Genomic DNA, 21,200 nt, shown 5'->3' on the forward strand with positions numbered 1-21,200 from the left:
AATGAGAGAAGGCAGACTTTTCAATGTTTTGAGAGAAAAGCTTTTCTTATCCTTATAGAACTAAATATGTGTGTGTGTGTGTGTGTGTGTGTGTGTGTGTGTGTGTGTGTGTGGCAAAAGAACAATTTTGCCAATATTCTTGTTGTTGGTTATTTAAAAAGTTACGTGTATCAAAAACTTGGTTATTAAGTAATATCTTGGTTATTTCAATTAACAATCTGTTTTGTCAAGAATAAGTTTACATTTTGTTTCTATTTTATAACCAAGAACATTTGGATATTGGTCATGTCATGGTTGGATACAAATTATGTCATTGTTATAATAGAAGATAAATAGTCCCTCCCCATTTCCTTTGGTGTACTTGCCCAAGATTTTCTGGCTTATGAACTTCCCTGGGAACAAAGTATCTTCTATTTAAAAACCACATACATGTATATTGTTTTATTACTAATCAAGAAGTTTTATATAAAATTATTTTAGAGAATAATAGGCTGAAATTTCAGATTTCTGAATTAAAAGCATTTACGAAAAAGCAAATAGTTTGCAAATTTTTTGATTTTGTAAGTAAAATTCCTGCTATCCCTTTTCTTGATATTCTTATTGAGTTGTGAACACCTCAGCTATCTATTTGAGCTGCTTTTTGCTATATTACATACAGATAAGGAGTAAATGTATTTAGATGAGATTTTCATTTGATATTGTATTACTATATGAGAAGAAAAGGCCTGGTTACCCCTGTCCAGAAACCAAAAAAAAGACAACTTTTTAAGAGACTCCCAATTTTGAGATGTGTTTATCCAAAGTTACTGATCTGTATTCAAATTAATAGAATTGTTATATTCTACTCACAGATGTTTTTATGTGGATTTCCATGAATATAGGAACATTATGTAGCTTGCTTATAGTTTTTATATATTCAACAACATTTATTATGGACCTGGTTCATGTCAGACATTTGCTAGGTCCTGTGAAAGCACAAAGGTTATAGGAATCATTGTTGAAGAGGGCTGAAATTCTGTCACTTAGATGTGCCCTGTTGGAGACTACATGTTGGTGCTCATTGACTGAGGCCAAGAAAGACTGCCTTGACTTACTCTGTCTTCATTACAATAATAATAAATAAAACTATGTTATATTTATATAATATTATGGTACTGTGAATTTTAAGAATGAATTCTGAAAGCAACAGAAAAAAAAAATGTCATGCTATAGTATTTATCATACTTCAACCTGGTGATAGACATCTTGGTTTGCTTATGAAATTTTATACACACTATAATGCGGTGCTGGGGACATTTCTAGGGGATCTGGAAAATACTTCCCACTTTAATCAATAGTTCAGTCTTGTAAACTAGGATTTCACAGTTTACAGGTGATTTGATAAAGGAGAAGATTGAGTGATCCTGTTATAAAGATACCAGGATTTACATTTGCTCTCTGTAGTTGTATCACTTTGGAATGTTATCCCATTTTCTTATAATAAATGCACAACTTCTTACTATAGGTATTAAATATACATGTAACTATGAAAATGGCAAGTTCTCACAAGACTTGGAGCTAAAAAGAAATACTTAACTCACACCAGATAGCGGGTTTGAAAAGGACAGTCAGCCAGCGCCTCTGAATACAAATTCCACTTCCGCATTTGCCGCCTACAAGTGCTAAGTGCCTGCATTTGGCAGCACAGAAGATTAGATACTGAAGGAGTAGCTTAGCAATTTTTTTAGTATCTCAGAGGGTGAAAAAGAGGATTTTTAACCCTGAAGGTTTACACTTTATATCAGGGAAGGATGAACTTGTCTTTCAGATAAGTTTCAGATCTGAAAGACCTGTGCCCTTGACCGACAGTTATCACAGTTGTCTGGCACAGTAGTTTCCCAGTTTGAATATAGCTTGTTACAATTTGGTGGAGTTGCTAAAATGGGGAGTTTCATGGCCAAATGAATGTAGAAGCTGCTAAGTTAAATTTAAAAGACTTCATGGTATTCTTAAAAAAAAAAAGCGGGGGGCTTGGAATTATTCTCCCATTCATTACAGATCACTTTTTTTCACAGACTCTGTGGTGGGTTCTGTAGTCACTGAAATGTTATTTTGAGAAATGCAAGGTGAGTGTACTGTGTTAGTAACAGAAGAATGGCATTTACCTTTGGGGAGCTCACAGGGAAGGTGGAGAAATGACGCTATAGTTCACGAAACAATGTAATTATACATTACTCTTCTTAAAAACTGGAATCAGCTTGAAGAGCTATTTACAAAGCTGTCAAACTCTGAGGATCAAAAACTGACAAATCATAATTTACCTCATTTTTTTTGCTTTTCTAAAATTTGGCGTTTTCCATGGAAAAGATGTTTTGTGACATGAGAAAGGAAATCTTATACATTGAAATTTAAATTCAGTTACTGGGAAGTAAAGATATATCCAAATATAGAATTTCATATCAACAAGGCATGGAATCTGCCTCATGTCCTTTTTAGGAATGAGAAGGATATAAATAGATACATACATCCATCTGACTAAATGCGAGTCAAATGAAAAATTACTGGATTATGTTATTTTAGGAACAATTACTTTGAAATAATGTCTACTATGATCAAAGTAGCCTATTAAAAAGGATTCCGTTTTTCTTTCTTTCTTTCTTTCTTTTTCTTTCTTTCTTTCTTTGTTCCTTTTTTTCTTTTTTTTTGACAGAGTCTTGCTCTGTGGCATAGGCTGGAGTGCAGTGGTGCAATCTTGGCTCACTGTAACCTCTGCCTCCCCACCTCCTGTGTTCAAGCAACTCTCCTGCCTCAGCCTCCCAAGTAGCTGGGATTACAGGGACAAGCCACTGCTTCCAGCTAATTTTTTGTATTTTTAGTAGAGACAGGGTTTCACCATGTTGGCCAGGCTGGCCTCGAACTCCTGACAAGAATGATTTCTTCTAAGTGATCAAGTGAAAGAATTCATTTAAGAAGATTCAAAGGGCCACATTTTTTTTCCAGAGGCAAGTTGTTATAAAAAGCTTTTGAAAATAGGATAATGCATATGAAACATTTATGTCAATATCTTTCATACAATAAATATCCAATAAATCTTGGCCATTCACAATAAGTTAAAAATAGAATAAGCAGCGTGATTAGTTTGATTAAGACAGATAAGCTATAATCATAGAGTTGCTCGTCTGCTGGCTCTAGCACTTCTGTTTCTGCTTAAAGACTTGATTTTTATTTCTAAGGAAAGGCTGAGAAATCATGTGTTAGGGCTCAGACCTTTTAATAAGACAACTGATTCTCATTTTAGCATTTCATAAGAACATCCACTGTGTTTAGTTGCTCTGCTCACTCCCAAGATTTCCATATTTCCTCAGGGTACTTCCCTGGCTTTCTGAGCGACTGACTTGTAGCTCATTAAGCAACCTGATCTGCTTTTGATCTCTTCTGGCTGTCATTAGCTTTCCTTGATGTAGTCATGCCAAATGATGACTCTGTTCCAGTGCCTTTCTTGAATAGGAATTGTAGCATTTGCCACATGACTTAAATCAGCTCAACATGCACAGAGCATTGAGTAATTAAGTTACCGGAACTGGACAAGAATGTTCTCATGCAAATTCTTCTCTGTATCCTCTTTCTTTCTGTTCTTCCTCTCCGCATTCAAACACTCTCTCTCTTTTCAATATCTGAGTTGAAAACATGTTAAAATTCATTAGCTGTACCTTCAAGTTGAAGCAATGTCCATGTACAGAGATGTAGGGAAAACCAGCCCTCAAACTTGTTTATATTATATTTTTGGCTTACAGCTACTAGTTTGTAATTATTACATTTAAAATTGTTCATTTCTGATATTTCCTTTTCCCCCCCTTGTGTTTGAGGAGAGGAAACAAATAACCTTTTTAAAAACTAACATTTTACAGTAGTCCTCCCGCCTATCCAAGCTTTTAATTTCCTCGGTTTCAGTTACCCACAGTCAACCTCGATCCAAAAATATTAAATGGAAAATTTCAGAAGTGAGCAATTCATGTTTTACTTTGTGCACCCTTCTGAGTGGTGTGATGAAATCTCCCACCATCTGCCTTCATCCCTTCGGCATGTGGATCATCACTTAGTTCAGTGTATTCACGCTGTATCTACTACCCACCTGTTAGTCACTTAGGACACTGGTCCCCATGCTTTTTGGCAACAGAGACCAGTTTCATGGAAGACAATTTTCCCTTGGACAAGGCATGGGGGTGGTTTCAGGATGATTCAAGTGCATTACATTTATTGTGTACTTTATTTTATTATTGCATTGTAATATGTAATAAAATAATTATACAACTCAGTGAAAGCCCTAAGCTTGTTTTCCTGCAACTAGATGGTCCCATCTGGGGGTAATGGGAGACAGTGACAGATCATCAGACATTAGATTCTTCTAAGGAACATACAACCTAGATCCCTCACATACACAGTTCACAGTAGGGTTCTGGGGGACGGGAGACAGTGAGAGATCATCAGACATTAGCTTAGGGCTTTCACTAATTCTACATTATGGTGAGCTGTATAGTTAACTTCATTATATGTTACAATACAATAATAATAGAAGTAAAGTGCACAATAAATGTAATGTGCTTGAATCATCCCGATTATCCTAAGGAGAGCAAACCCTCGATCTCTGGCATGCGCAGTTCACATTAGGGTTATGGCTCCTATGAGACTCTAATGCTGCTGCTAATCTGACGGGAGGCAGAGCTCAGGCTGTAATGCTAGTGCTAGGGAGCGGCTGTAAATATGGATGAAGCTTTGCTTGCTCGCTGGCCACTCACCTCCTGCTGTGTGGCCCGGTTCCTAACTGCACAGACCGGTACCTGTCCGTGGCCCAGGGGTCAAGGACCCCTGACTTAGGAGTCATCCTGATAATCAGATCAACAGATCCCAAAAAGGGTGTGTATAGTATGATAAGATGTTTTGAGACAGAGAGACCACATTCACGGAACTTCTCTTACAGTATATTGTTATAATTGTTCTATTTTATTATTGTTTTTAATCTCTTACTGTACCTAGTTTATAAATTAAACTATTGCATAGGTCTGTATGTATAGGAGAAAGCATAGTATATATAGGTTTCAGTACTATCTGCTGCTCCAAGCATCCACTGGACATCTTGGAAGGTATTCTCCATGGATAAGGGAATACTACATTTTATGATTTAAAAAAAAATTGAGGTAAAATATAAAATTTACCATCTTTACCATTTTTAAGTTATATTTTAAAATTAATATTTGTTTAGCATAGGAGCTTTAGACAACCTTGAAAAATGTAGAGAAGAAAATATTTATCTGTATTTCTACAATTCATGATAAATAATGTTTATATTTTGGTTTTATATCTGGGAGGTGAGTGTTTATTGCATGTGCATACATACATGAATTATACAATTGGGATCATGATGCACATATTTTTTGCAATTTTTGTCCAATCATTTTCTGGTTCATAGTAGGATAATTTTATTTAATGTATTTACATAATATTCTTTCTTTTTTCTTTTCCTTTTTTTTAAGACGGAGTTTCACTCTGTCGCCCAGGCTGGAGTGCAATGTTGCAATCTCGGCTCACTGCAACCCCTACTTCCTGGGTTCAGGTGATTCTCTTGCCTCAGCCTCCCAAGTAGCTGGGACTAGAGACACATGCCACCACACTGGCTAATTGTTTGTACTTTTAGTACAGACAGGGTTTCACAGTTTTAGGCAGGATAGTCTTGATCTCCTGACCTCATGATTTGCCCACCTTGGCCTCCCAAAGTGCTGGGATTACAGACGTGAGCCACTGTGCCTGGCCTATTTACATATATATTCTATTAATATTTTCTTTCTGGTTGTCTATTGCCTTGACAAATTTTTAAATATTCTCTTCCTAACACCTCCAACAACATTAAGAAGATATACACAGTGTTCCTGTTAATTTCCTGGGTAAGTCTAAATGTTAACATATTTTGTTAACTATACAATTTTATAACATGCTATAAATTTATGTAGTATATTTTTTCTTCTAAAAAAGATGAACGTTTTAGAACATTCTAACAATTGAATTCCTTCTACTTTCTTTTCAGTTTTTTTCCAGATTTTGGGTACTGTCATTTTTCTTAAAAACATTACTGCCGTTTAATAATTATTAGGTGATAACATTTATGAATACATTTAATTAATTACTGTGTTATAATTGTTATATCTCATATCCCACCCCATTTCACATTTGGCTCTCTTTCTGTGTGAGTGGCTGCGTGTGAAACTCTTAGCCCAAAAGTAATTGAAAAAAATTGTTCCCCCTTGTTCTGGAATAATGGTTTTGCCAGAAATAGAGTTCTAGACAGTATTTTGAAGATTTTTTTTTTCTGGCATCTCTTGTTACATAGATGTATTTTCAATAATTTTTTCATTCTTTTGTGGATAAGCTGTCTTATTTCTGATGACTTGTATCATTTTCTCATTATCCTTACTCATTTTTGGCTTTCCTTTGATATGTGTGGTATGAATCTATTTTTTTAAATTTTTTTGTATTGCTCTCTATTTAGTACGTCCTATTAAAGTACTGATGGCTTCCTTAATGTGTAGAAAGATTTCTCAGCCACTGTCTGCCCAAGTATTACTTCACCTTTCTCTTCTTTCCTGAAACTCCTTTTAGATGTACATTAGTCTAATTCCTTTTAGCCCCTTGATCTAATCCCCATCTCTAACATCTCTTTCATATGTTTAAAATCTCTTTCCACCTTTTGCTATTATCTTCATGCATTACTCACATTATCTTCTAGTTCATTCATTCTGTCTTGACTCTGCTAATTCTAATATTTATGTTATCAATGCAGTTACTTTAAATCATAATAATTTTTGTTTTCAAGATTTCTAATATGTTTTTATCATATTCATTTTGCACCCAAAGTAATTTTTTATTCTTATTTTGAATATTTATCTTTCCTTTATCTCACTGATATTTATAAAAATATATTAAAGTCCTTTTCAGCTTTTCTTTCATCTGAAATGAATTCATGTTTCGCCTATTGATTTGTATAAGTTATCCTTCAGAGTCACTAGTTTCCTATGTGGTGTTAGAATGATGATTTTATAAAGGTGTCAGGTTCACAACTTCAGGCTGAACTCCTCATTCTGTTTTTTGCCCCCTTCTCATTACTGCATTTGACTAGTCTTTAAAAAAAAAGTCAGGTAATTATGGTTTATGCTCTTTTTATTTACAAATGAGGACAGCTAAACCTGTCCTCATTTGTAAATAAAATTCAGCTGTGGCTGGGCGCAGTAGCTCACGCCTGAATGCCAGCACTTTGGGAGGCCGAAGAGTGCAGATCACGAGATCAGGAGTTCAAGACCTGCTTGGCCCACATGTTGAAACGCCATCTCTACTAAAGGTACCAAACAAAAAAAATTAGCTGGGCGTGGTGGCGCGTGTTTGCAATCCCAGCTACTCAGGAGGCTAAGGCAGGACAATTTCCTTTTTTTTGTTCTTAATTATTATTATACTTTAAGTTCTAGGGTACATGTGCAGATCGTGCAAGATTGTTACATAGATAGACACATGCCATAGTGGTTTGCTGCCTCCATCCCTCTGTCATCTACATTAGATATTTCCCCTAACGTTATCCCTCCCCAATCCCCCCACCCCCCAACAGGCCCCGATATATGATGTTCCCCTCCCTGTGTTCATGTGTTTTCATTGTTCAGCACCCACTTATGAGTGAGAATATGCGGTGTTTGGTTTTCTGTTCTTGTGTCAGTTTGCTGAGAATGATGGTTTCCAGCTTTATCCATGTCCCTGCAAAGGACATGAACTCATCCTTTCTTATGGCTGTGTAGTATTCTGTGGTATATATGTGCCACATTTTCTTTATCCAGTCTATCATCGATGGGCATTTGGGTTGGTTCCACATCTTTGCTATTGTAAACGGTGCCGCAGTGAACATACATGTGCATGTGTCTTTATAACAGAATGATTTATAATCCTTTGGATATATACCCAGTAATGGGATTGCTGGGTCAAATGGTCTTTCTATTTCTAGATCCTTGAGGAATCGACACACTGTCTTCCACAATGGTTGAACTAATTTACACTCCCACCAACAGTGTAAAAGCATTCCTATTTTGAGGCAGGAGAATCTCTTGAACCCAGAAAGCAGAGGTTGCAGTGAGTTGAGATTGCGCTACTGCACTCCAGCCTGGGTGACGGGGCAAGACTCTGTCTAAAAAAATAATAACAATAAAATAAAATTCAGGTGGAATGCAGCCACGCTCCATCATATACATAGTAGCTATGACTGTGTTTGTGTTACAACTGCAGAGTTGAAGAATTCTGATAGAAACCTTCTATCAGTTAATGTGTTCCTCCCCAACTCCCTTCTCCTGACCCCCAGAATCCTTCACTGTCTTGCGATTGTTTTTCAATTGCTTTAACTTGGCCTGCCTTTGGTACCCAAGTCAGAACCAAAGCTTCTATCAGCAGCATAGAGCTCCTGTCCTGTGAGCATATTAGGTTTATGGTAGATCCAGTCGCCAAGCTAGTGAATGACTTGCCTGAGGTCTGGGCTGGGAAGCTGTGGCTACTTACTCCTGCTGCCCCAGGCATTGCACTGCATGTGGGCTACAGCCCTAGGAAGCAGTGAATTGTGGGTGTTTTCATCCTCCTTGTGTGAGTTTGGGAGACCAGGTAACACCTTGTGTTTCCAGTAGAGAGACTGGTTCCTTTCCCTCCTGTCCTCTCCCATCCCCAGTTCCCACATAAGCCAAGATCTTTACCTATTCCTCCAGAATCACAGTTCTGTGACTTCTACTTCCACCCTGTTTATTAACTTGGACTTCTGTACTATTTCTGGTCCAAGGAGATATTCACTTTTTTTTTTTTTTTTTTTGAGAAAAGTCTCGCTCAGTCACCAGGCTGGAGTGCAGTGGCACCATCTCAGCTCACTGCAACCTCTGCCTCCCCGGGTTCAAGCAATTCCCCTGCCTCAGCCTCCCAAGTAGCTAGGATTACAGGCGTGTGCCACCATGTCCAGTTAACTCTTTGTATTTTAGTAGAGACGGGGTTTCACCATGTTGGCCAGGCTGGTCTTGATTTCCTGACCTTGTGATCTACCCGCCTCAGCCTCCCAAAACTGGGATTACAAGCATGAGCCACCACGCTCAGCCTAATATTCTAAAAAAGCATACTATGTCTTCTTAGTCTCCTCTTTGTATGTTACTGTTCACTGCTCTGTGTTTTCAACAGAGGGAAGGCTCAGGCTAGAAATTCATTATAAGTTCTGTTTGACTGGACTTCTGTTTTCACTTTTATATCTTACATTTTTCCTCACTGAAAATTATAGCAGAAACATTTTTCCATACTATTTAATATGCTTCAAAAACTACTCGGGCTGATTTCAAAATTCATCTCATGAATATGCTGTAATTTAGTGAGTAATTTGATTCTTGCAGGAAATTAGACTCCTCCCAGTTTTTACTACTCTTAGTACACCATGCTGAACATTCTTATTCATAGCCCTTTTAAAAGTTATATCTCTGGTTGTTTCCTTAATATAGATTCAGATTTACAATTACTGGATCAAAGGCAATGAACATTTTTTCAAGTTCTTGATATTATCAAATGATATAAAAATGCCTTCTAGAAGGAAAACTGATTTATTTTAATGGTAAGTTGTTAAAGTAAAACAATAATAAAACTTATGAAATTTAGATTAGTAAAGAATCTTAGAGACATTATGACCTCATGCCTTAATCATTTAACAAATGTTTATTAAATTAACAAAATAAAAAGTAGATTCTTTCTTCATAGCTCATACACTGAAAAGAGGACCATTGATGATATGAATAACCACTATGCAGTATATAAATTTTTTTCACTATGTAGAAACACATAAGTAGTAGTTATTGGATATATTTGGAAAATTATATTTAAATTGGAGCTCAAAAGATCTGTAAAATTCTCCCAAAAGGAAAAAGAAATAGAATTTCAAGTATAGGAAAGAGCATGAGCAAAGTCACCCATCCTGTGACCATTTGGGCTTTGATTATTTACTAGTTCCTGAGGCCAAAAGTCTCCCAATGTATGTCAGGTATATATCTAACAGATGTAAAATATTTATACCTGAGATGGGGTTCATTGCAGCAGAATTCACAACCAGAGTGAAGATTGTACACGTACATGGTTTGGAAAAGCCTTCCAGCCAGTGATTCTGATATGTCTTTCAAAGTAGCTTGCCGTGACTACTCTGTGTCGCTATTTTACATGCATTGGCTCATTTAATCCCTATGCCATAGATAGGATCATTAATCCTCTCTTTAGTGATTGGATAACTGCAAGTTAGCGATATTAAATACCCTTCTAAAGGTCACATAGTACAAGCTGAGGCTGGATCTGGGCCTGAGGAAGCTGATCCAGAACTTGCCCGTTTAACCCCAACACAAACACTGCTTCCTTTTGGCGTTCAGTGCACAGAACCCTTCAGGGAAGGTTGAGAAGCCGAACATGCAAATATAATTGCACTGAAGCTCAGTAACAACCGTGATAAAATAGGAGCAGGGAGTCGAGTGGAAAGTGAGCCTGATTCTATCTAATTGGTTAGAGAAGGCTTGAGTTAGGTATTGCCATGAGAATTGAGTCATGAGGTATAAATACTTTACCAGGTGAAAAAATTTATGGAAGGAAATTTGAATAGATGAGCCGCCAAGTTCAATGAGACGAAGTGAGTGCACCTTGGAATTTTGAGCAATCTGACATGATTCAAATACTGGCCGAGTACAGAGAAGTGGAAAGCAATGAAGACATAGACGTACATAGTGATCAGATCAATCCCGCATAGATAGGCAGGAAGATTCTGAGTGGACAAGGGGTGTGTGTGTTTGGGTGGGGGGTATTTGGAAGGAAAAGAAGGAAGAGACAGAGAGGCATTTCAGGCAGAGGAGATGTCCAAATGTCCCAGCATTCGTAGAACAGTGACCATGAGATGATAGAACATGTTTTCTGATTATGGGAGCTCCATAAATTTATATACTTCATAAGGAATTTTCATTTTACTCTAAATGCAGTTTCCAACCATTGAAAGATTCTATTCATGGAAATGGAGTGATACGATTTATGTCTTGAAAGTACTACTCTGACAAGAGTCGAATTTGTGAGACCAGTTTGGAAGCAATTGTGATTTTGACAAAGGAGGGAGACAGAGGAGATGGGAAGAGTTAAACAGATCTTTCTATTTTTAGGGAGAGTCAGCGTTCTAGAGAGTAACTGTTTAGACTTTTCTGTAATCTATGTAATGTATAAATGCTTCTTAATAAAACTGTGTCATTCCATGATTTCCTTCAAGTCAGTGGTATGTAGGTTACTGTGATGTTTTGCTGTTTAAGATGTTTACATTTCTTTCCAGAAGCTTTGAGAGAAACATTATCATTTGTCATTTTTTTTCCCCAAAGTTGATAAACCTCAGGTATTTCTCTGTCTCCTCTTTCCTTTCTCCACACTAACATGCATGTATACTCAACTTAAATCAACATTTTTCAGTATTCTTTGACTTTTTAAAACTATTAATCTCAAAATATACATTACTTTCAGTGGTGATTTTGCCATTGGAAAGGAGAATTAACGAGAAGAAAATTTTTCAAATCTTTTGAGTCATTAGTCATTGAATTCTAAGATTTGATGCCATTTATATATATTAGAAAAAAATAACAAAATTGTATTTTTTCCTTTTTATTGATTGCCTGCTGTTCTGACCCAGCTGCCTGGTGAAAACCGCAGCTAATTAAAGATGATTACTTCCCTGTCATTTTGAGTTAAGGTACATTTTATTTTATAAATGATCTGTGATTGTGTTACAGTGTGTACTTTGCAAAAATGTTTGTTTTTAGAGCAATAGCCAACTTAGTTTAATGCAAAGCCATAAGATTCTGTTTCTTTCAGGGACCTCATATAAACAAATTATCACATAAAAGCATGGTACGAGTTTACCGTGAGATTATGGTCATTTACAACAGTTTTCATGAGAATGTTTCATCCTCCATAACCGAGTCATTTCTTTTTCCATTTTTAATTGGCAGATTTCTGCTCATCCTTCTAAACGATTCAGCTAAAATGAATGTACTTAGCTAAAATAATTCCTCTTTAGCAAAGCTGTCTGATGAACTTGCCTACAGAAGAACAAAGATGCACTGATAGCCACATAAACAGTGATTTGCAGAAGTGCCTGACAGCATGTTAAATGCGAGAGTGTAAATGTTAGTAACTTTTCAAACCATGCTGAGAATTTCATCTTGGTCAGTATCACTGATGATTGATATTCTTTTAAAAAATATTAAACGTCAGAGAATGTGAAATATTGGCAAAGATAAAGATTGGTGAGAACGCTTTTACACTGATGATGGAAATGAAAATTGATTCATCCACATGAGAAACCATCTGACATTTTTTTTTTTTTTTTTTTTTTTTTGAGACAGAGTCTCATTCTGTCACCAAGGCTGCAGTGACCTGATCTCAGCTCATTGCAACCCCGCTTTCTGGGTTGAAGTGATTCTCATGTCTCAGCCTCCCAAGTAGCTGGGATTATAGGCATGCACCACCACAACCGGCTGATTTTTGTATTTTTGGTAGAGACAAGGTTTCCCTATGTTGGCCAGGCTGGACTCAAACTCCTGGCCTCAAGTGATCCACCTGCCTCGGCCTCCCAAAGTGCTAGGATTACAGGCATGAGCCACTACGCCTGGCATGACAATATCTTACTAAGTCAAAAATGTCTAAACTCTGACCCAGCATTTGGCCCCTAGATATATACTCCAGTGCACAAGTGACCAGGCGAAATATGTAATGTCATTCATGTTGATAGCAGCAGCACCAAAATCCTGAGATATTTTTCAACAAAATAATAGCTGAGTAAATTATGGTATCTTCTTTCAAAGGACATCTGTTGAACTGTGATACTGATTGAACTGTATTTACCTGCATTAAAAATGGATAAACCTTATGAACACACGCTTGAGAAAAAGCAAGTTGTTGGAAAAATATAAACAGTATGATTTCAGTTTTTCAAGTTCAAATATATAGACAAGTACAGAAGTCTCCCCTTATCTGTGGGGAATAAGACTCTCAGTGAATGCCTGAAGCCACAGATAGTACCAAACTCTGTATGTACTGTGTTTTCATTATACATACATATCTATGATAAAACTTAATTTATAAATTAGGTTTAGTTAAGAGATTAATAACCATAATGATAAAAATAATTATAGCAATATACTGTAGTAAAAGTTATACAAATGTGGCATCTCTTTCTCCCTCTTAAAATGCTGTAATATTTTCAGACTGTGCTTAACTGTCAGTAACTGAAACCACGGGAAGCAAACCCATGGATAAGGGACGGCAACTTCACTTGTTTAGAGGTAGTAGGGGGATGAGAAACACAAAGTCGGCCGGGCGCGGTGGCTCACACCTGTAATCCCAGCACTTTGGGAGGCCAAGGTGGGCAGATCATGAGGTCAGGAGTTTGAGACCAGCCTGGCCAATATGGTGTCACCCCATCTGTACTAAACATACAAAAATTAGCCAGGCATGCTGGCATGCACCTGTAATCCCAGCTACTCTGGAGGCTGAGGCAGAAGAATCACTTGAACCTGGGAGGCAGGGGTTGCAGTGAGCCAAGATCTCGCCGTTACACTCCAGCCTGGGTGACAGAGTGAGACTCCGTCTCAAAAGAAGAAAAAAAAAGAAGAGAAACACAAAGTTAAAGGTTGTAGTTACCTCTGGGCCTGAGAGAGGGACAGAGAGGAAGGAGCACATTGGATTTTTCCAAAGCGTTGGCTATGTTCTGTTTTGTAAACTGAAAATTTAGTAGGTAATGGTTCCCATTGAATCTTTACATGTTACATACAGGTTGTGTATGTTCCATAGTACATCTTTAATTGTATTTCAGAGGAAAGAAAAATAGGTGACCACCCAGGAATATGTTTGAATTTGAGCTGAAATTTAGTCATCTGGGCCTCACGAATTTAAAATATGTGATCGCTCAACCTTTTCTATACTTTATGAAGAAATTATATAACAGCAAATTCAATGTAAGCATCTTTAAAGAACAAAAGAAATTTAATTAAAGGATAAGCTATGTTTAAAATTTTATTTGCACGTGATGGTGCTAATAATATAAAACTTATTTGGGAAAAACAATCTTAAAAAAACCAGCTTATTTTCTGGTCAAAAATTCAAAAAGATATTATTTATAAGCAATTAATAAATTAGAAATAACTTCCAGTATCAGAAGCTGTTGCGTTCTTAGAGAAACGTAACCCATTACTTTTGGTTACTGCGTCTACTAGTTCTCTATGAAATCAGGGAAACAAAAACCACACTTATTATTTTAATAGAAGTAATTTAACATAGAGAACTAAGTTAAACACATGTTGAAGGATGTTAAAAGCAGAAAGAGAATGCGGAAGTAAACGTGGAAAGCAGCCACCATCCATAGGGCCAGGGGAATAAAGTGAAGAGGTTGCGGTTAGCAAAGAACCTAGAACTTTGGATAGAGAACTCTCTGGGGCTTGGAGGGGTACCCTGCAGAGCTGGAACTGGGGAGGTTAAAGATAAGAGCTTCCACAGATGGAATTGGCAGCTTGGAGAAGGGGTTCTTCCTGGCTGCACTGGTGCTTTTGAGGGGTTCAATGATAGCAGATTTGGGTGTGTAGAAACAAGCCAGAAACTAGAAACACCTGCTGAATTTGTGGAGGTGAGAGTTGTCTGGAGGCAATGCTCATGAGATGAACACATCTCTTCGACCATCTTCTTCCTCTTCCTCCCACGTCCAGTCTCTTTCTCCTCCCTTCATTGATGAAAGCTGTTGGGAAGCCAGAGGGCAAAGGAGAAAAGCAGTTTGCTGAGCCCCCGGCAGCAGGGTCCCAGGCCGTAGTACAAAAAGGTAGTTCTGGAGCTAACAGACAGTATTTTGATAACTGAAATTCTGTTTATTTATTTTATTCTTTAATATTAAATTATTTATATTATTCCAAGGTGGTCATCCATCTTTCTTATAGCTCTTCAAGTTGAGAATACATGGAAGAGAGTTTTAACTCTTAATATATTTAAACTATATCATACCCTTCTCTCAATGAACATTTCTTAATGTTGTCTTCTCACTTTCTTTCATGGTTGCATTCTAGATAGCCTCAAAGATGATTATGTCCATTTCTAAAATTTGAGTAGAAAAAGTAAGAACAGAGGAAATATGAAAGATTCTGACCAACGTCCAGTACGGTAGAAAGATGTTTTGCACTTGAGTTGCACATTTCAGTTAATAAATCTGTGTTGGGCTGGGCACAGTGGCTCATGCCTGTAATCCCAGCACTTTGGGAGGCTGAGGTGGGCGGGTCACAAGGTAAGGAGTTCAGAATCAGCCTGGCCAATATGGTGAAACCCCATCTCTACTAATAATATAAAAATTAGCCGGGCATGGTGGCACATGCCTGTAATCCCAGCTACTCCGGAGGCTGAGGCAGGAGAATAGTTTGAACCCCAGAGGCGGAGGTTGCAGTGAGCTGAGATTGCACCACTGTACTCCAGCCTGAGTGAAAGAGCAAGACTCTGCCAATCAGTCAATCAGTCAATCAATAATCTGTGTTGTACCAGAGGATAAGAAAAACATCAGTATGTGGCATGAGAGATGGGCAGAATTCATTTCTATGTGAAGATCAGTATAAAGACGGGAGCTGAAACAATAGAAGGGGTAACCTGAAAAGTAGCAAGCCCCTAGCAACTAGAAATATTCATATGCAGGCCAGGCGACTAGGGACATTACATAACTGTGTGCTCTTTAATCTTCATGACTTCATCTCTTACACAATATGAAACTTTGGTGTCAGTCCATATGTTCAAGTTTCGAGGTAAACGAATCAACACTAGTGTCCCCTCCTAACGCTAGCAGAGTACAAACTTGTGAAATTTTATGACTTATCAAATGATGCTATTTATATAGATACCACAATTAAATAATGGAGAGTTAGTTTAATTTCATTTTGGATTATCCCTTGCTAATACAGTACACTTATTTAAATTATCTAAATGACCACTGTGGCCTTATTTACAATGATGGATAAATGCTAACCTTTTATGTTTCACAAGATCAAATGTGTAAAGGAAGTTCATTGTCAACAATGTACATTCACCATTTGTCACATTTTTCTTCCTTGACCCATCAGCAACTAGCTTGGAGAACTTGTTCAAATCAGGCCAAAACTTACACCTGAACTGACTGTGAAGGGATGACTTCCTCCTCTTTGTGAACACATCGATAAACTGAAGAGCATAGCAGGCAGTGTCAGTGGAACCCAGAGGGATCATCTAGTCCAGCCAGTGTCATCCAGACTATCAACATATGGCGCGCCCTCATTAATTATGAGTTGCGTCTTACTTAAGTCTAAAATAGATCATAGTTAGTTACTGCCAATAAAGGATACGTTGGGAAAAACCTAGAACTCATTCTGTGGTGTTCTTGTAGAAATGCCATTCTCACTCACAACCTGAAGCACTGCCTTCGGTGCTTCTTGAGATGCCTAGATGAGCGCTCAGTTTCTTAACTGTGAGGTGGCAGCAGTGATGGTGTACGATGCTGTTAGTGTAGGAGCAGTAATTGTAGCAAACGCTTACATTCCTCTTACTACCTGTGAAGCACTGTTCAATGTGCTTATGTATTTACCTATATAAAATCTGTCAATCTTCACAATTCTGTTAATTAGACACTAATATTGTCCCCATATTACAGATGAAGAAACAGACATAGAGAGGCTACATACATGACCAAAGTACAAAACTAGTAAGTGGGAAAGCCAGGATGCACACCCAGCCTCCAGGGCCTGTGTTCTTGGTTTCTAGGATTATATTGCTTTTCTGTGTGCTTTTGCTGCTAGCAGTAACAATGGTAACTAAGATAATAATGGTCAAAACTTCCACAGCCCTTTCCTGTCTCCAGGTACCATGCTAGGTGTTTTGCCTATATTGACTTATTTATCCCTCTTAGCAACTCAAAAAGGCAGCTTCCATTGCTGTTTGTGAGTTACAGCACAGCTAGTATGTTTTGTCTGTCTGTAACCCACACAGCGGACCTGTCCGTGGAGGTGTATCATGTTTGAGAGCGTAACCAGTTGTGTATGGAGCGTGACAAGTTGAGAATTATAGGAATGATTATATAAACAGCAAAACTTTAAAATGTATTGGTGTATTCTTTTATTCATTTCAGTTTAAAACAGTGTTCACATTGAAAATCTCTTCTGTTGGAGATTACAGAAACACCCGTTGAAGAGTATACTTATAAAAATCATTCATCTGTGTTTAGCTTTCAGTATAAACTAGTGTGCTCAGAACAAACAGAATTTGTGACAGGGCTAAGGTAGTGGGATTTGTACGTGTCTGTTATCTCTGTCCTCTTTCATGTATTTATGTGATGAGATTAATCTACATATATTCCATTGTTAGTGATCAGATTCTTCTGAAATCCATCTTTTGGAGACAATAGTCCATTCAAATAATACGTTATTTTTGTAGTATGCAGTTGGATCTAATGATCCACCACTAGTAAGACTAAAACATTTTGAGAATTTTCCAGACGCTATGAAAGAGTTGTATTCATTTATTCATCATCCTTCCCATGCCCCACAGTGTACCTTTACTGGCAGGTGTTCTGAGATCCTTGTGCTAAGTAGTTAATATGGTAACAGATCTCTGGTCAACTTCTGGGCTCATTGATTCATTATTCCTCATTCCTTCCTCACTTTATTACAGTTGGTTTTTTGTCCCTGGCGTTACTAAAACCGTTGTTACTATTTACCAAATTGAATGGATGTTTTGTTTCAACCCCAACTTATTTGATGTTGTTGGATTTGACACACTTCTCACAACTCACTGTTCTGTTAGCTTCCTTAGCCCCACTCACTCCTGATTTTCCTTGTAACCTCACAATTCCATCTGAATCTTCTTTCTCCATAGCCTTCTCTCTCTCTGCTGCTTCATAAAAGTTGGTATTCCTCAGGTGTTCGACATTGGCCTACCCTTCTTCTCACTGTGTACATGCATTCCTCAAGTGGTTTTATCCAAATTCAAAGTTTCTGTTATCGGAGCTGCAAATTCATACATGCAACTACTTGAAAACTCTACCTGGATGTTCCACTGGCGTCTGAAACCTAGTGAGTTCAAAACCAAATGCATTTTCTTTCCTCTGAAAGCCACTCTTGTTCCTCCATTTCCATCTCAAAGCCACCCAAGCTATAAATCCACTCGGACCCCTCTGTTTCCGTCCTACAGCACTCATCAGTGTACATTAGAACATCCACGTGACCTTTTTATGAGCCTTAACATGGAGACTTCTTTTCTTTTTTACTTAATATTTTGGGGTTTTATTCAGCTTTTCTTTTAGAATCCGGGGGTACATGTGCTGTTTTATTACAAAGATATATTGTATGATGCTGAGGTTTGGGGTATGAATGGTCCCCTCTCACCCAGGTCGTGAGCCCAGCACCCAGTAGGTAATTTCTCAGCTCCTTCCCCCTCTACCCCTCCCCCCAGTAGACCCCAGCGTTGATTGTTCTCATCTTTATGTACCCAATGTTTAGCTCCCACTTGTAAGTGAGAACATGTGGTGTTTGGTTTTCTGTTTCTTCTGCGTTAGTTCACCTAGGATAAAGGCCTCTAGCTGCATCCATGTTGTTGCAAAGGGCATGATTTTGTTCTGTTTCATGGCTGCATGGTATTCCGTGGGATGTATGTACCATATTTTCTTTATTCAGTCCACTGTTGATGGGCACCCAGGTTGCTTTCATGTTTTTGCTGTTGTGAATAGCACAGTAATGAACATACAAATGCATGTGTTCTTTTGGTAGAACAATTGATTGTCCTCTGGGTATATATACCCCGTAATTGGATTGCTGGGTCTATTGGTAGTTCAACTCTTAGTTGTTTAAGAAATCTTCAAGCTGCTCTCCACAGTGGTGGCACTAATTTACGTCCTCATCAACAGCATATAAGCATTCCATTTCCACAGCAGCCTTGCCAGTATATGTTTTTTTTTTTACATATGTATGTGTATATATGTGTGTGTGTGTGTGTGTGTGTGTGTGTGTGTGTGTGTATATATATATATATATATATATATATATATATATATATATATATATATATATTTTGAGACAGAGTCTCACTCTGTCACCCAGGCTGGAGTGCAATGGTGCGATCTTGGCTCACTGCAACCTCCGCCTCCTGGGTTCAAGTGATTCTCCTGCGTCAACCTCCCGAGTAGCTGGGATTACAGGCACCAGCCACCATGCCCGGTTAATTTTTTGTACTTTTAGTAGAGAAAGAGTTTCGCCATGTTGGCCAGGCTGGTCTTGATCACCTCAGGTGATCCACCTGCCTTGGCCTCCCAAAGTGCTGGGATTACAGGTGTGAGCCACAAAACCCAGCCTATTTTTATTTTTTTATTTTTTTATTTTTTAAGAAAAACCATTCCAGTGTGGATGGAAAGAGATTACTTTTCCAAGTTGCTGAGGTTGGAGCCCTGTCAGGTTGAAAAGACTGAAAACTGAAAAGACTCCCCAGTTGATTCTGAGGAATCTTCAACCCTAACCCTGACCTTCCCTTCAATTACCAAACTCTGCAAATGTTACCCTCTTAAGTATTTCCTGTATCTGTAGTTTCCTTTCTGTCTGAGTTTGACTCTTGCTTTTGTCAGTACACGTACAGTCCTTGTGAAAGGTGGTGTGTCCAGACGTCAGTGTTCTTACTGTGTTTGTTTGTTTTGTTTTGCTTGTTTGTTTGCTTCACTACATGGAGAGATTGGGTTTTCTCAGATTATTTTCCCAGTGCCCAGTTACTAGCTCTGTGAATATTGGGAGGCAGAGCTGGGGCACAGGGCAGTGATTGATTTGATGGTGCAGACTTAACAAGTAAGGTTCCAGTCTAAAACCAAAAGTGAAGTCAGTGGTACCTACGGCACAGCATAGGTCCTGACTGTGGCATAGATAGCACCCCTCCTGGAGGGCTGGTTTTACAGTTTTTGTTCTGGGAGTCACTTTTGGAGACCAAGTATAGAGCCCAATCCCTCTGCACTTACTTACACCTACTTTGCAAGCAGCTTGCTGCCTACATTGATCTGCATTAAGTGGCTACAGTGGTGTCTGTTTTCTAAAACTGAACCCAGAATAATGTACAAACCAGGCTTACTTGGGAAACCATTGCGTTTTAGAAGAAAGCTTTCTGATCTGATCACAGTTATTTCTTTCCTTGGTATCTGTTATGTGACTTTCTTCCTGCTTGCTGAGGTAGGTTTGTACATGCCAATGAAACTTTCTGGAAGCTCACAGAAAAGCAGCAACTCTAAGCTGTGATTAACATTGATTGAACTTAGAAACTTGTATAAATTATTCCAATTCCCCACTCAAAAAAATAGCCGGACTCTTCATGATCATGGTTCATTTCAGGGATTGGCGTGTCATGTTCTTGCTTTAATCTGACAGTGATAAACTGGTGTGTGCCCCACCGAGTGCCATTCTGTGGATGACATGGATGTATTGGAGCCCATCGTCCAATGGGAATATCTGACATTTTTCTTTCTATCCTCTGGCTGGGTTATTCTTTGTATTTGGAAACCTAATGCATGCTTTCCGATATTAGCCCTTCGACGTGATAGAAAATCTTTTTGGCTCAGAGAGGTCTTTAAATTAAACAAAAGTTGAGATGATTAGAATTACTCAGTTATGCCAACAGTCTCCTAACAAATGTTTTTTAATATTTGGATTTGACTGTAATGCAAGTTTTCCAGGAACTCTATCTTTGTTCTGTTTTTAATAATGTTTCTAAATGACCCTTCAAGTTTGTGAGATTGTAGTGTTTGCTATTTTTTTTTTATTTACATAGTCACATACCAGTTTTGAGAATGATAAGTGATAGCCAAGATGATATGTTGTGCAACTTGATGTGCTACAGTTAAGAGAAGAATGGTGTCCAGTCTTCTAAATATATTTCTTATATATTATCACATTGAACATATTTATATGTAGCATTGTGTATGTACAAAATATATGAGAGTTATGAATGTATAAACTCTAGAACATGACATACTACTTTTACATTTATCCAACAAGCTCTTTCTTCTTAATCGAGTGAAAAAGTAAAACAACAATTACCAACAAATAACTGTACAGTTTTATGTCACACCGAGCTTTGGAAATTTG

The 21,200-nt window shown here is 37.9% G+C and overlaps 1 protein-coding gene across 1 annotated transcript in view; it reads left to right on the forward strand.

The window, feature by feature from the left end:
- The window catches only part of FMN2 (formin 2), a 380,362-nt gene that overhangs the window by 237,839 nt on the left and 121,323 nt on the right, over positions 1-21,200 (forward strand).

The sequence above is a fragment of the Aotus nancymaae genome, unplaced genomic scaffold, assembly GCF_030222135.1.
Source record: "Aotus nancymaae isolate 86718 unplaced genomic scaffold, 86718_ANA_hifiasm-v0.15.2.pri h1tg000032l_0, whole genome shotgun sequence".
Classification (NCBI taxonomy): Eukaryota; Metazoa; Chordata; class Mammalia; order Primates; family Aotidae; genus Aotus; species Aotus nancymaae.